A 15,629-nucleotide genomic window follows, 5' to 3' on the forward strand; every position below is an offset into this window, starting at 1 on the left:
AGATAAAGTAGTAATAAAACAGGCTTCCCAGGTGGTGCTAATGGTGAAAAAACAAAACAAAACAAAACCGCCTGCCAATTTGCAGAAGACATAAAAACTTGGGTTTGATTCCTGAGTCAGGAAGATCTCCTGGAGGAGGGCATGGCAACCTACTTCAGTATTCTTGCCTGGAGAATCCCTTAGACAGAGGAGCCTGGCAGGCTACAGTCCATGGGGTGGCAAAGAGTTGGACATGACGGAAGCGACTGAGTACACACATACACGGTAATAGAACTCAAATAGAGGCATTAGAAAGGAAGTGGTTCAGTGGATGGCTTGACCCGTGAGTCCACCTCTTGAAGAGGAGGGAAAGTTAAGCTCCCTGGAGATACAGAAGCCAAGGGCCCCTACCCTGTGCTGTGCCTTCTTCATAAATTTGAAGAGGCATTCACAAGTATTTTTAGTGCTGGTGATAGGATAACCATGTAAATAAGGGTGGTGATAAATCACCATTTAGATTCATTAGCAAATACCTTAATTATCATAACTTACAGAGTGCTTACTCAAGTGCCAGGCACCACTCAATGCTACTTTATTTGATCTCCACCAGAACACCATAGAAGAAAAGGATTCAGATTTTGCACATTTTACAGATGAACCAAAGCACAGAGACATAACGCTACTAGCCTGAAGTCACTGAGCCAGGTGGTGGAAGAGCCAAGACTGACTTCTCAGCACATGCATTTAACTGTCAGATTATAGAGAAATTGCAAAATAGAAACAAACTCTCAGCAAAGCATTTTATGTTTTTCATCCAAAGGAAAATGGACAAATCATAATTTTTTTCCCTTGATATTTCACTTTGTGCAAATCCACAGCCCGTTTTTTAAAAATAACTTCTGATCTTGTGGGCTTAGCATCTTCAGAAGAGTGCATTTGGAGGTCCAAGGTGGAAAAATTAAAATAAAATAGTATCTTCAAAATCTCGAACAATCTTGTCCAAAATCTTAGCTTTTTGTGATAGCGAATTTTGGAAAACTTAACAACGAAGTCCTGAAAATGCAATTGTAGCTTGGTTACACTATTAAATATGTATACTGTGGTCTTTTTTGACAATTGTATTAATCCCTTTACAAAGCCTTCAGAAGTTCCATCACAGAAGCATGGATGTTGTTTTGATCTATTTATTACTCTTAAGTGTTCAGAGAACTGTCCCTATTTTCTAATTAACACTTTTAAAGATAAAAAGCCAAGTATTAAATCAATCTGAATGATGGTTGTTTGTGAATCCCACAAGATAAGGCAATTTGCATGTTCACTTTGTACTTACAAACTAAATCTGCACATCTCCACAGCAGCCCCTTATAATGTAAACCTTTTGTGAGTATTTGTAACTTGAAAGAAAGTTTGGCCTACTACAGAAGCAGTGCCAATTATCTAAAGGGCTTCGTTACCGAATGTGATTAAGATACAAAGATATTGGGTTGTTATTTCATATTGTTTGCTCTGGAATTTGAGGAAAAGACTTTTAAAACATCCAGGATTATAGATTATTACCTTTTTATGGGAAACTAAAACAACTCATTTCCCCCAACAGTTAACTGCTCTCAAAAGTAACCAGTTGCCACTCACTTGGAGTAAAATTCCTTTGATATGAATTAAATTGCTTGCTGATGAAATGCACCTTTCAGCGACCTGTTTGAGTTTCAGCTGATGCTGTCACATCGTTTGTGATGTGAATTCCAGCATTAGTGCTAAATCACAGTGGTGATTTATTATTGGATTTTCAGTTCTGATGAGTCAGCACTGTTAGATTTTGACCAAATTAGACTTGCAAGAACAATGGCACTGCTCTCATTAAATAGCAGTCTTTGTTGCGGATATAGGCTATTATTTCCACATGGTTATGGTGTGGTGTGTTCACACATGGGGTACTCAACAGATAGGGTTCCTTTGCTTTCGTAGGATTGGTCTTCATTGAGCTTTACGTGCTCAATCAACTTTGAAACCATGTGTAAAAGCCCCAGCCTTCAAAATGCAAAAAAGGAATCCTTTATCTTTTCTAACCAGTTCAGCCTGTGCTTTCTCTTTGCCAAACAATTCAAGAGACCAGAAAGATTATGCTGGCTAATGAAAATGGTATCAGATTTTTCTACATCAGTCAACCTCTCTCGAACAGCTCTGTAAAAGATAAGATATGGAAAATACTATTGGGGCTCAGCTGGTAAAGAATCTGCCTGCAATGTGGGAAACCTGGGTTTGATCCCTGGGTTGGGAAGATCCCCTGGAAAACAGAAAGGCTACCCACACCAGTATTTTGGCCTATACAGTCCATGGAGTCACAAAGAGTTGGCCATGACTGAACAACTTTCACTTTCACTATTGGGGTACCTGGTTCCGAGACCATGGGAATGTGATGCTGACTTTTCCTGGGAAAATGCAGGAACACATTATTCAGCACATTATTGACTGTCCACTTTGTATCAGGGGTTATCCTGTTGTAGGTACTATAGATAAAAATGTAAACATGAAATCATGGTCTTCATGGGGTTTACTTTCTAGAAAAGAAGACAGGCATAAAACAAGTAACTCAATAAATATTTAAAATAATATCAGCTCATGATTTCTATAAGTGCTTTATATGGCCAGTAAAATTCAAATGCTTTAAATCTCACCAAAAAGTGAGGGAAATAAGGCTTACTTATCTCAAGAGCAATATTGACTTTAATAAAATAAAGCTTTTTATAGGGCATCTTTAATACAGCAACTGCTTATTAGCAGCCCATCCACAGATTTCATATTTTAGGTTCAGTTATAAATTCTACTTCATCATCATAGCACTTTCCAGCACTTTACACTCAGTCTGAATTAAAACGATCAGAGGGTGCATCATTGCTGACTATTCTGGGCACATTTAGTTGTGACCCAGCCCATAGAAAAAGCAACTGACAATCTTTTCAAGGCTTCATCTATCACTATTATTAGTGATTAACAAGAGTCTATTTTTTTCTTTATTATGTTATGATTATGTATGAACAAATAAAATATAGTAGTAACTGAAATCCTAATGCAACAGATCTCAGCGTTGGGCTTTTGTCCCTGTTGAAAAACACTTGGAGAATAATATTCACAAGTGGGACACCATGACACAGACCTTTAAGGATTTATGTGATCCCTGGGATGTTAGTATACCTCCACTTTCTTATTCACTCAAGAATGTAAATGGGAATATCAGTGAGTGAGGATGAAATTCTTACAGAAATAAATTTGAATCCTCATCTGAATTTATTTTTAAGTAAATCTGTTGACAACAATTATTAATCACAAAGTACTTGTGAACCACTTCCAAAGAATCACAAGTGTGCATGCCACCACACTGCACTTAGAACCACTGACCCAGCTAGATTGAATTCTTCTAAAGTTATTCATACATAATCATATGTGATCTGAATTTTTAGAAATTCATTATGTAGCTAAATACCAACATCCAAAGCCAACCGGTGCCATAATTTAAGCACTTAATTTGCCTTATTACTCTCATTTTCTCCTACTTGGCTTCCTTTCTCTCTTCTGTATGAAAGATTTGACCATGGAAGAGGGCAGGGTAGCTGGTCAGCTCCCCTGACAGTAGGTACTTTCCTTTCCGGCAGTTGCCGTGTCTTTCAGCCCACCACTGACAAGCTGTTGATATGTGGAAGGAGTACCTCAGGTCGACTGTTCCTGCAGCCAGGCTGCTAGTAGTCAGTCCCACAGAAAGCTTAGCAGTCTCTGCCAGGTCCTCTGGTCCACAGATGTCTCAGGAGCCCCGCCCTTTTGGTTTGTTGCAGTGGGATTTGCAAATGATCAGCCAGTGCACCAGAGTTCTAACAGACCTTAAGGTGGACTTCCACGAAACGTAGGAAACTTGTTGGCTTCAGACAAAAAAAAAAAAAAAAAAAATTAAGTTTGATACACTCAAAAATATTTAGAAAGAATTCCTTCCATTATGATTCAGGTGGGAACAGTTTGTTCTTTCTGTGAATGAACACTTTGTTTATTTTGGGGTGAATGTGGTTTTACATACCCTAAGTTTAACTAGAAATCCTTCTGCAAACTGAAAGCACACTTTCCTTCTCATTAAATTTCATTTTACCAAAAGAAAGATCTAAGTATAACTGTAACAGGATCTAAGCAGAGCTGTAAACCAGAAGTACAGGACCGCCTTGTAAACAGTACAACATGAGAACACTTGGGAAGGTCTGTCTCTCCATTCTGACTTGATATGTAATTGCTGTGTGAAGTCGAATCTATACATCAGGTTGGTTGCTTAAACACAAATAGCGTGACTGTGTAGCCTTGCTTGGAGGAGTTCTTTTAATTATTGTGAGATGGGAATGTTCAATAGAAAATGAAATCATTAGATATGATTTCTGTAATGTGACTGCTCTTTGATAGGCAGCATTGTTGGCACTTTACTTTTCCACATTTTAATGAATATGTGAAAACTTTCTAGAACTGGACACCTATCGGCATTAAGAAAAGTCTTGACCTGAAGGCCAATTTTTAAAATTCAACAAGGGGAGGGACAGTATAAGAGAAGAAAAAGAGAAAAAGAAAATAAAAGAAGAGAAAATAAGACAGAATGCAGGGAAGCAAAAACTGAACAAGAAGAGAAGCAGAGGAGGGAGGGAGAAAGAGCAGAGAGAATTGAAGAAAATATAGGAGTTAGGGAAATTGACAGTGCAGTTGCTTAAACACACTGAACTTTCAGAGTGGATCAGCAAAATGTCAGAAAGCTCAGGTGTTTGTGAAATTGTGATACATTGGAAAAATTCACACTGTTCAATGAGCCTCAAATTCTTACTTCTACCTGCATGATACAGAAATACAGTTTTGGTCTGCCAGACTATAATCAAAAAGATGCCAAAATAAGGGCACGGCATGGAAATCTTATAAGAACCTTCTGTCTTGTGTGTCTCTTGTGTTGAATCATAAAATTTGTACTCTTACATTTATCTGCTTTTAATAGGGCAGATTGGTTGTATGTTTTGACTGAATAATTTTAAGAACATGCCGCTATGTATGAGGAAATTATTTTTAAAACACTATAGAAAATTCAGTGTTCATTTTTTCCTGGAGAAGTTTCAAGGTTAAATATTCAAATCCTGTTCATGATCCTAGGAATTGGAAGTCAGCAGAAGGCTGAGATAATGATGCAGAACTAGAAAAAGGGAACCCACTTACATGAAGGCTACAATACAGGTCTTAGGACAGCCTAGGAGGCTGCAGAAGAAGACATAAAATTAAAGAAGATATTTGATACCCTTTTACCACGCAGACGTAAAACGACAAACTTAACAGCCATGTTTCAGATTAACTGTATTATAGGATCATTTGCTTCATGAAACTACTGTTTACAAAAAGACATGCCATATCTGAATGTCTGGAAGAGAAAATCATCCTATTAATTAGAAACTTACTTTATATTGAAAATCTTTGGTTCCACTTTAAATGTTTTTGTTAATGGAGAAAACATTAGAGAAAACTTTTCCATCTCATATTAGTTTGTACTCACCACATGGTTAGAAATTAAGATTTCTAAGATCTTTGCCTAACACATACACTTTTTCTTTTTCCACAGTATAACTGATTTATTCTTTTGGATCTACATTCGTCAGTCTTGAAATGGAGAAAATATAGAAATTGTAAGTATTATGGATTTGCTTGTCTGCATTCTATTATAAAGCAATCCTTGCCCACATTTAAAGATGTATTTAAAGAGAATTTAAATATAAACAGATTCATATGCATGTGCATACAGAAAGGAAGAAAGGAAAAAGGAGGAAATGTTATGAGATTTCCTTTCTAATTTTTTTCCACAAAGCACCCCTTCTTACATGACTAGTGTTTGGAATGTTCTTTCTTAAATGGATATTTGTTGTCTCTTATCAGTGTAGTACACGAAGGGCAAATGATGCTGCCTTTATAATATTTGTGAATTTTTTCCTTGGGGTTTGTTCCTGCTTAACCACAAAGTTCCTATAGTGGCAATCTGTTGGTTGCTCACACTGTCCAAAAGTAGTTAAGTCCAGATGCTGGAAGGAAGCAGAAATTCAGGATCAAGGTGGATGCTGTTAGACCAGGGGCCCCTGACCAGGCTTCAGGGTTGGGAAGGAGGGCAAAAAGGAAGGGATGCTTTCTTTCTTTTGATCTGTTGTGTTCGTACCTTTCTACACAGTGTATTCACTTCTAACATTTCAAGGCATGTGTAAATCCTCTGAGGGCTAAGAAATATGATTACTCTTTTGTGACACATTATTGTTATTCACTTATGCAAGTTTTGACAAAAATCCCCCATTACTCCTTCACTAAATAATGACAAACTGAGGGTTAGTTCTGCATCAGCACTTCAATATCTTCATGAAAAAATGGCCTCCTTTCTCTTTAGTTGTGAGCACCCAGGCCAGTATCAAGCCATGTCTTATTATACAAAGTCATCTGGCTTGGGCTGCTTATTCTGAACACCATTTCGGTCTGTGCAGCTCAGACTACAGGCATTGTTTCCTTGTGTTGCTATAAATGGCAGAACAAGGTAACTGAATATGTCAATCTCCTGGTTCTAGCTTTTTGCAAAATCTGCTCTGAGACTTAGCCAAACACCCTCACCAGCCTGTAGAATACGCGCCTTTGCTAAGCAAAGTCCTACTGTCCCTTTCAGTCTTTTCTCTTTTAAACCAATACACAAATCACAGCTGGCTCACAGACGTGATAAGCATTTCACTTTGCATGTCAAAGATCGCTGAGTTCTGTGAAGGGCATCAGGACCCTGGCATTCCAAGAACTTCCCTATGGAGGGTTACAAAAGTCTGGCTATAGTCAGTGCTATGTCCTAACCCTGAGCACGAGCGTCACATCTCGGAAACAGGTGCTGGGACCAAAGACCGAAACTGGCTATAAACTCTATCAGCCTTTTTCATGAGATATTAATAATTTTAGGCAGGATGGAGGAAAATGTTGAGATTCACTGAACTGACAAATGTCAAAAAAGTGGGGAAAGTAACAGAGTGATTTACGCATGGATCTGTCATCAATAGAGTTATAGATCAGATGGCGACGTGATCGTTTTTAGCGCAGCCCTTGTTGTCCTCTGCTCAGACGCACCAAATGAAGCGCCTATTTGCTGACTAGAAATTCACAGTTGAGGTCCACCGATGATGCAGTGCAAAGAAGCCTGTTCTGTTCCTCTGCTCAAGAGTAAGCCATGCCAACCTTCACCTTTAAATAGCTCCACATTTAATTCTGCTGTATTTAGAAATAAATTTCAGTCATAGTTCACTAATAACTTGTTCTCTCCTAAGAAAGAGAGAGAAGAAAAAGATTTAGCAATCGGTAACTCTCCACCAAAAAGAGAAAAGAGGACAACTCAGTACCAGGTTGCAATATAAAAGACAGCTTTTACTTAAGGGAAAATCATAATAAACTTGTTGTAACAAAAATACACTAAAAATTTTTTAAGGTGAAACTATTTTTCTATTTAATATAAAACCTTAAGGAGTAATGGATTAACTTAAGCAAACAGAGGGGGGAGAAAAAAAAAAACTGTATCCAGAGAAGGTACAGTAGCTACTTTCTTGAAAACAAAACAATCTTTTCGTTCCTGCCATTTGTCTGAATTCTTCCTTCGGGCAAGCTGGACAGCTGCACTAGTGGTTTTTTAGTCATGGGTTGTAAGCCCCACCTGGCTAGATTTGTTTAGCAGACAGCTGGCAGAATTAAATAAAAAGAATGGGACGCAAAATGCTTCCCCCAAAAAAGCTGAGAGAATACTTTCTGGATGTTTTAGCCTTTTGGAGGTTTATGGTTCTCTATTTTTTTTCTTGCTATATTTTTTCTTGCTATATCCACATACTATTTACTATATGTGAATATATCTTGTAGATATTTTCTCTCAATTATAACACCATGGCTGAGGTATAAATGCAGCATAAATGTAAGCATCAAATAAGCATGTCTTGAATGACTTATTCGGAATACCGATTTGCTGTTTATAGGTCCCCAACTATGACATCAGTTTTAAATTAGTATTTTTTTATTTGTACATTTTCTTTGTTACTTTTTAAAGCCCATAAAATAGATTTCTTCATCTGGAATGTTCTTTCTAGCTTAAAGATAAGAAGGAGTCTAAATTGTGGGAATGGCATCTTTCTGCATCTGTTTCTCTCACAAACCTATCAAATATCTAGTTTTTGGCATGACTGCTGGCTCTGACAGGGGGATGACATAAACCAGCTTTGTGGTTACATGTTTCACTTTTAATCTCATGGAAATAAAAATCAGCACTGAAATGTCCCTTTCTATGTGACAATTTGGGACTCTTTTCCAAAAGCCCAGGCAGAGGGGCGTTAACCTGGTGAAGCTTAACACACAGCACATGCAGAAGTATCAGGCGTTTTTATGCTATAAGACATGAGGCAGACCTGCCTCTTGTAGAGCTTTGTTCCCATCAGAAGTATGAACCACCAACAGTGGGAACCGTGTAAGCCTCAGTGGCAGCAAGTCACCAAAGGATGACCGAAAGTGCACCCCTGGGAAACGAAGAAAGAACTGGGAAACAAAGTAGCTCACTTAATAACCGCACATCTTTCTGTGTGTTTTGTCTCTTCCTATAAATGCGGCAGGACGGGTGGAATATTTCAACCATCATGGGTTTGCTACTTAGCACGAGGAAAATCCAGCTTTTCACTAAACACAGTAAATATAGTATGGAAGGCTCAAAAAAACCCAAATGGTTTGGACATGATCCTGATTGGAGAAACTCCATGAAAATAGATTCCAACTGCTTATAAATGAGCAAGGGGGAGGAGGGTGGATGCCGGTTTTAAAGCATCTCAGAGAAGCACTGACACGGATAGCCCAGCATGCACCTTCAAGATGGCAATGATCTGCTGATATATCAAATGTGAAACCACTATTTATCTAGCCCATGAAAACGTCCTGAATAGTAAGGACCAGGCCAGGAAACAAACTCTTTAATTAATTACCTAATACTTGCTTTCCAGAGCTAAAGCTGACTTGGCTCCTCTCCACCCAGTCTATGCATCTCTCCATGCAACATAGACTTCATGGAGCCAGGCGTGATCTGTTCATTGCAGAGGCCTGATTCTCCCTAAGCACTGATATCAATATCATACATTTCAAATACAAGGGAGGCCTGGGCAGGCTTAATCCCCCAGGCACAAGGAAACTGAGCATGCTCTCTAGGGAGGCTGTTGGCATAGAGCAAAAGACTGTGTTACTGTATATGCTTTCAGATAGTTAGCAAAATGGGTCCCCATCAAAGACTCAGAAAACAGGCCTGGTGAGAAAGGAGGAGTGAGGTCACTCTAGGATTCTGTCTGACCCTTAAAGACAATCCAATCTTGGCTGTCATCTGACAGTGTTCTATTTAGTTTGATAGATACAATTACATCTATCTAGCCAGATAATTACAGTACTGCACATCTTCCATGTATCAGTGGCTTAGCAGAATTAAAAGCTATAAAATCCTTTTGTATGTGCTAGGCGGCTTTCCTTTTCTTCCCTAACACAGATTTCCTCTCTCCCTCTCCCCTTGCTCAAGAAAAAGAAAAGGGAAAGAAGTCCCTACAAATGGTAGATTCTGATTCTGAATTATTTTGTAGATGTTTCATATGAATCTATCAAATCTGAACCAGATCAACTTGCATCTCAGCCAACTTCTTTACTAAAGAAAATTGACTCTTGTTTACTTCTTTCTGTAAAGAGAATCATGATGAATTTTAATAGGATAACCCCCTACTGTTAGAAAATCTCCCTCCTTTGGCTATGGGAGCTTTGAAATTCATAAATCAGAAATAAGCCTGTATTTTTCTTAAAATATTGTTTTAGACAAAAATGAAAGATCTCTACAAGTTTCAAGCTCACCCTTAATAATTGCTCAACAGTCACATTTTTTCCTGTTTTCATCACCCCAATGAACAGTACATTTTTCCCATACTTTGTTAAAAGACCTTATAATTGCAAAATTGACTTTCAATTTTTAACAGAATCACCTACCACCAAGTAATACTTCATTTCTGGATGAAAATTAATACTGTCTGTTACTATTTTAAGGGCTTCCCTGATGGCTCAGCTAGTAAAGAATCCACCTGCAATGTGGGAGATCTGGGTTCGATCCCTGGGTTGAGAGGATCCCCTGGAGAAGGGAACTCAGTACTCTGGCCTGGAGAACGTGAACTATTCCCTGGGGTTGCAAAGAGTCAGACATGACTGAGCAACTTTCACTTATTATTTTAATACACATCAACATTTACCTAGAGATGATGTAGACTGCTTAGTAAAATGAATAATCCTGGGAAAGGAAAAAAAAAAAGAGTAGTTCTCTAAATGTTGATGCTACTCGTTGAAATCTATGAGAGAGAGAGCTTATAATTTTGGATACAGGCAACATATTTCTAAGTATCTCATATTTGACAACAGAAAATGTATTGTTATTTTCTGACTCAAGAGATACTACCTATTGCCGGGGGCCAGCGTGAGGAACTCCGCCCATGGCAAAGGTCATGAGGAAGGAGGCTTGGCATACGCAAAGGCGTGATCAAGCCTCAGGAAACCCGCTGTTCCCGAGCATCTAACCCCAAACCAGAGTCTGTTTTATGCTCTCACCTACACCTCTGACTTTACGGGGGGCTCTCCCCCATAACCGTTTCTCTCGGAGAAGGAGTAAACGTGCAGCTCCAAGGCAATAAAAATTCCTGGGCGTGACAAGAGTGTTTCAGCTTACGGACTCCTCTGAAGGTTATCTAGCCCGCCTGTATAGGTTCATCCGGCCACATGTGATTGTTTACAGCCTTCCAACCTGAAAGGCACGAGATGTTTTAGACTTACTAAAGGCAAGTTCTTTCGGGGAGTTGGAAATTATTAGTATAGTGGGTTGGTTAGGAATTATATTGGTGAAGGGTTTTTCATTTGTTGTGTCAATAATTGCTGCTAATTCCCTGCCCTGGGTGGGACAAGGATGTCTCAGGTCAAACCTCTCTGCTGACAGACTAGCTTGTGTGACAGGATTATCCATACTCCTGCCACTACGCACATGATTGTTTACTACCTCTCAACCATAAACAGCACAGAGAGTTTTGGAGTATTTTCAGAGTTTTAATTAGCATAGGGCTTTTTCTTCTTGTTGAGTCAATGATTGCCGCCAGGCCTCCATATCCTTAGGCACCTGGGAATATATTAATCAATGTATTTGGACTATAGAAAAGGAAATATAGTAGTTTTTAAGGTTAGCAATACTAGACTTTTTGAGTTAATGAATTTTCTCTTTTGTAATAGATCACTGTGCTTTGTTATAAGTCACTGTGTCCTTGCTATGTAAAAATGTAACTTTATCACTATCTTAAGACTAAATAGATCTTAAGGGGAACATTGGTGAAAGGATTTTCATTTGTTGGGCTGATGTTTGCTGCTAAATCTCCATATTCCCTGCCCTTATAATGAATATAACTAGCATATAGGAGAAATAAGCATTAACCTTTAAGTATATAGGAGAAATAAGTATTAACTTTTAAGATTAATCATGTTAACCTCGGGTTAAATAAATTCCTTTCTTGATTGTAACTCACTACACCCTCACCCTATAGGAATGTAACTTTATTTGGAGGGTGGTGCCTGGTTTAAGAAAAAACACCCTTGGAAAAAATAAGTTTTCAGTTATCAGAAAGAAAGGATCATAAAATCCCTAAGACCTTTTTATGTGAAGCACCTGATTTTGATAAAGGTCAGGACTGCTGACCGCCACGTGACTCTGTATTCATCCCTATATGTAACAAAAGGTATATAAGCAAACCCAAAAATAAAGAAATGGGATCAGTTTCCGGAAAGACTGATACCCCCATGTCGTTCTTTCTTGCTCCTCGTTTTTCTGGCTGAATTCCCATCTGGAGCATAGATGCTATCCCACATAGACCAAGTTATTCAGCCTCTTTTTCTCCACTAATCTTCCTACTACACTATCCATTTCGAATCTCTCTATATATCTGTGATTAAATATGTATTTTTCCAAGGACGCCGACGCCGTCCCCACCTTCGAATTCCCTGGATCCACCAGGGCTGGACCCTGGCAACCTATTCTTGAGAATATCATTTCTTTTTTTTATTTTCTAGAGTTAAATTTATGACACATTAGAAGATTACAGATTTCTTCCAACACCTAGATTATCAAGTCACTAATTTTACTAATCCATTAAATGTATGTTTTCTATGCCTAAGGGTCAAAAGAAACCTGTGAATTCTGTATATTTACCCAGGGATCACTTCCCTTGTGGTAAAATGTAACCAGCTTCTTTGTGGAATGGAGCAATCACTGATCACTGGCTGCCAGTAACACTATGCTACCATGTGTAGAGGGGAAAATGAAGGCTAGCTCATCTGAAGGAAACTACAGGGGAATTTTAGATCAACAGAATGCAATTATCCAAGTTGGAATCATCCCAGGACACCAAAAGCAAACTCTACAGGTGGGTGAATTGAAAAGCATTGCTCCTCAGTTGCAGGACAAACAAGCACGTTCCTGACAAGACTGGTGCTTCTTCTATTTGTTTGTCTTTGTTTTGCAAATACTGCTGACCAAGGATTGGTCCTGGCACAGGAAATGGTGTGTGTAGACATTTGATCAAAATTGGGCCATCAGATCTACGAACAGACATCCTACACTCTTCAGCAATCTAACAAGTGAAAAAAGATATTTTTAGAATCTGTTTCAAGATACCATGCTGTTGTTGACCAGATTTTCAGGAAGACTCTGATTCCCAGCCCCTCTTGCATCTAAGGGGGAACACATGACTGGGTTCTGGCCAATGGGATGTAGGCAGAATTTTATACTACTAGCCAGGCGATAAAACATCCCACTTGATCTCTCTTTCTCATACACACACACACACACACATACACACACACACACACACACACACACACACACACACACACATCTTGAAGTGAAATACTTGGTGATGGTAGACTAAAGGAGTTTGAATCCCTGAGTCCCTAGGTCCCTGCTTGGAGACTAGTTGCCCAGAGGAGTCACTCAAGCTGGGTCAGACTATGCCATGAACTAGAGAAAAACTTTCATTGCACTGAGATTTGGGAGTTTTTGTTACAGCACCTAGCGATAACTTGACTAATCTAATGTCCATGATACAAATGGAATTTCTTTGAATTCTAGAATTGAGAATGTTCAAAAGTTACTCGATAAAGCAAAGAAATGATAACATGTACATTTTTGTACATTTTTCATTCATTGTTTGTGACACTGTAAAATTTATACTAGTGTTCTGAGAGGGAAATAAGCAAAATATATTAACCTGTAAGAACTTAACACAATTATGATTTGACCTAACAATTCCACTGCTAGAATCTATTCTCGAAGAAAAATCAAAAGTAGTGGCCAATTTTTGTTCCTGAGCATTGGTTGTGTTAAAAAAAATTATATAATACTAATTTCAACACCAAAAAGACATTTTAATAAACTTTGGTTACATCTTTATAAGGAAAAATTAAAGTCAATAATTATACATCCAGTGAATACTTTAGTCAATGATTTATTCAATAATCTAATATTTATTGAGCACCTAATATGTGCTAGCATTTATTCTAGATGCTGAGGATATAGCAATGTACAACATACAAAAAGTTTCCTGTTCTTGCAATATGTCTCTTTTTGGTGGGTGAGACAACATATAATAAATCAATTAATCAAAAATAAAATAATTGACATAAGCAACAAACTTGAAAAATATTCTACTGAGAGTTTTTAAGTAAAAATATCTAACATGCAGGAACTATATGTATAACACACACACAGGTACATCAACACACACATACAGACTTAGAAAAAGTAACTGAGAGAGAAAAATAGTAAAATTCTAACATATGCATTTGCAAGTTTTCTAATCATGAGCAACTCAAAGTCCATGAAACATATAAGTAGTTGCACTGCAGATGTATGAATTTGAAATATTAAGTGTACAGCCCCAGTGTGGAGGAATCAATTTACATATAGTACAAATGTAATTGGGCAACCAACCAGCAGCCACTTCTAGAGATGATTTTATTGTTACAAATCAAGTAACACTCTGCAAAGTGATTTAAATTATTTAAAAGAAAACACTATTTTTTTTTTTCAAAAATTCTCGAAAAGAAAGGGTGATGGGTTTGGATAGAAACCAACCACTACTACTGATAATGGAACTGCCAAGAACAGAAGTCTAGAACAGTATGGAGTGATGGTGCTGGTGGAAGTTGGGGGCTTGATAAGCGGGTTCATCATTCCCCTACCCAGGAAGTAACACAAAGGAACTCATAAAGCTTTTTCAGCTTGTATGCCAGAGAGTGAGAAAACTACTCATCAAGCGAAAAATTCAAGTGCTCGGAAATGGACTCTTGCATTTTCCATTATAATTCATTCTATTTTTCAGAGACAACTTATATGGTATGGTGGAATGGGTTCATACATCAATTTTTCAAGTGCTCAGTATGTCCACTCACAAGTGTTGCGTGCCTACCGTATGCTGTACTGTCAACAGTGATTATTTCTGGTTTGGGGAATTTAGGATTATTTTTGTTTTAGTCTTCATACATTTCTGCTTTCTTAAAAATGTTTTAAGGAGAGTATGGCTTGCTTTGAAAATTAAATAAAAACAAAAATAAACACGCACGTACATGTATACATCAACATGAAAGCATACTGCTGTCTCTTTGCTCATTAGGATTGTAAATGAGAACATTTTAGCCCATGACTGAGACTCCCAGCTTCCACTGTAAGACCATATTGCAGATGAGAGTACCATTAACTGTTTTAAATTGTCTGCCGAAATGACCCCGATAGTTTATCACCTGGTAGGTGAGCTTAGGTATTAGGCTCCATGCCAAGCCCCCACATACACACAAATTACAGAGACACTGGGGCCCCTGAAAGGGTGATCCTCATCTCCAACAAGATCTATTCACTTTCAACCATTCATCATTCACTAGAGCCCCACACCTTCAAATGAAGTCCACAGAGCAGATACATTTCAGAAGCAGCAATATTTCTGTAGAGATCAAAAGGAAAGCTTGTTCTTAGCTAATCTCATTGAAAAACCTCCAGGCCTTATGCACACAGGCAGAAGAGTTTGCAGTCCTGGATGTATCCCACCAGAAGTAACTCTTTTGGCAACAGTGAGGAGCTCTGAATCAGAAGGCTAGAAGGAATCTAAGACATCTAGTCCATCACCCTGCCTCCAGGCGATTTTCCAGGCAGATGGGTATTTATCCTGTTCTTAAAGCTCTCCACTGATCTGAGGGAAAAAGACAAGGGTATTTATATCCATGATGTTTTCTTACCAAATGTGTAATATTTGCTACCTACACCATCTGCTGCAGTTCAGAAGGTAGTAAGATTGAAAGTTAAACTCATTGATCTAGAGGAAGATAATGAAATAAAAATATTTTGCATTATATAATTTCCCTCAAAGATTTTGATTAAGAATTTATAAAATTCATCAGTAGTTTAGAGCAAAGAATGAAGCCCTTGCTTGACAATGGACAATCACTTCAATTTCAGAATGCAGACAGGAAAAGCTCAACTGTTCACTTAGTGTGATTCTATACAAGTT

The sequence above is a fragment of the Capra hircus genome, chromosome 2, assembly GCF_001704415.2.
Source record: "Capra hircus breed San Clemente chromosome 2, ASM170441v1, whole genome shotgun sequence".
In the NCBI taxonomy this organism is placed as follows: domain Eukaryota; kingdom Metazoa; phylum Chordata; class Mammalia; order Artiodactyla; family Bovidae; genus Capra; species Capra hircus.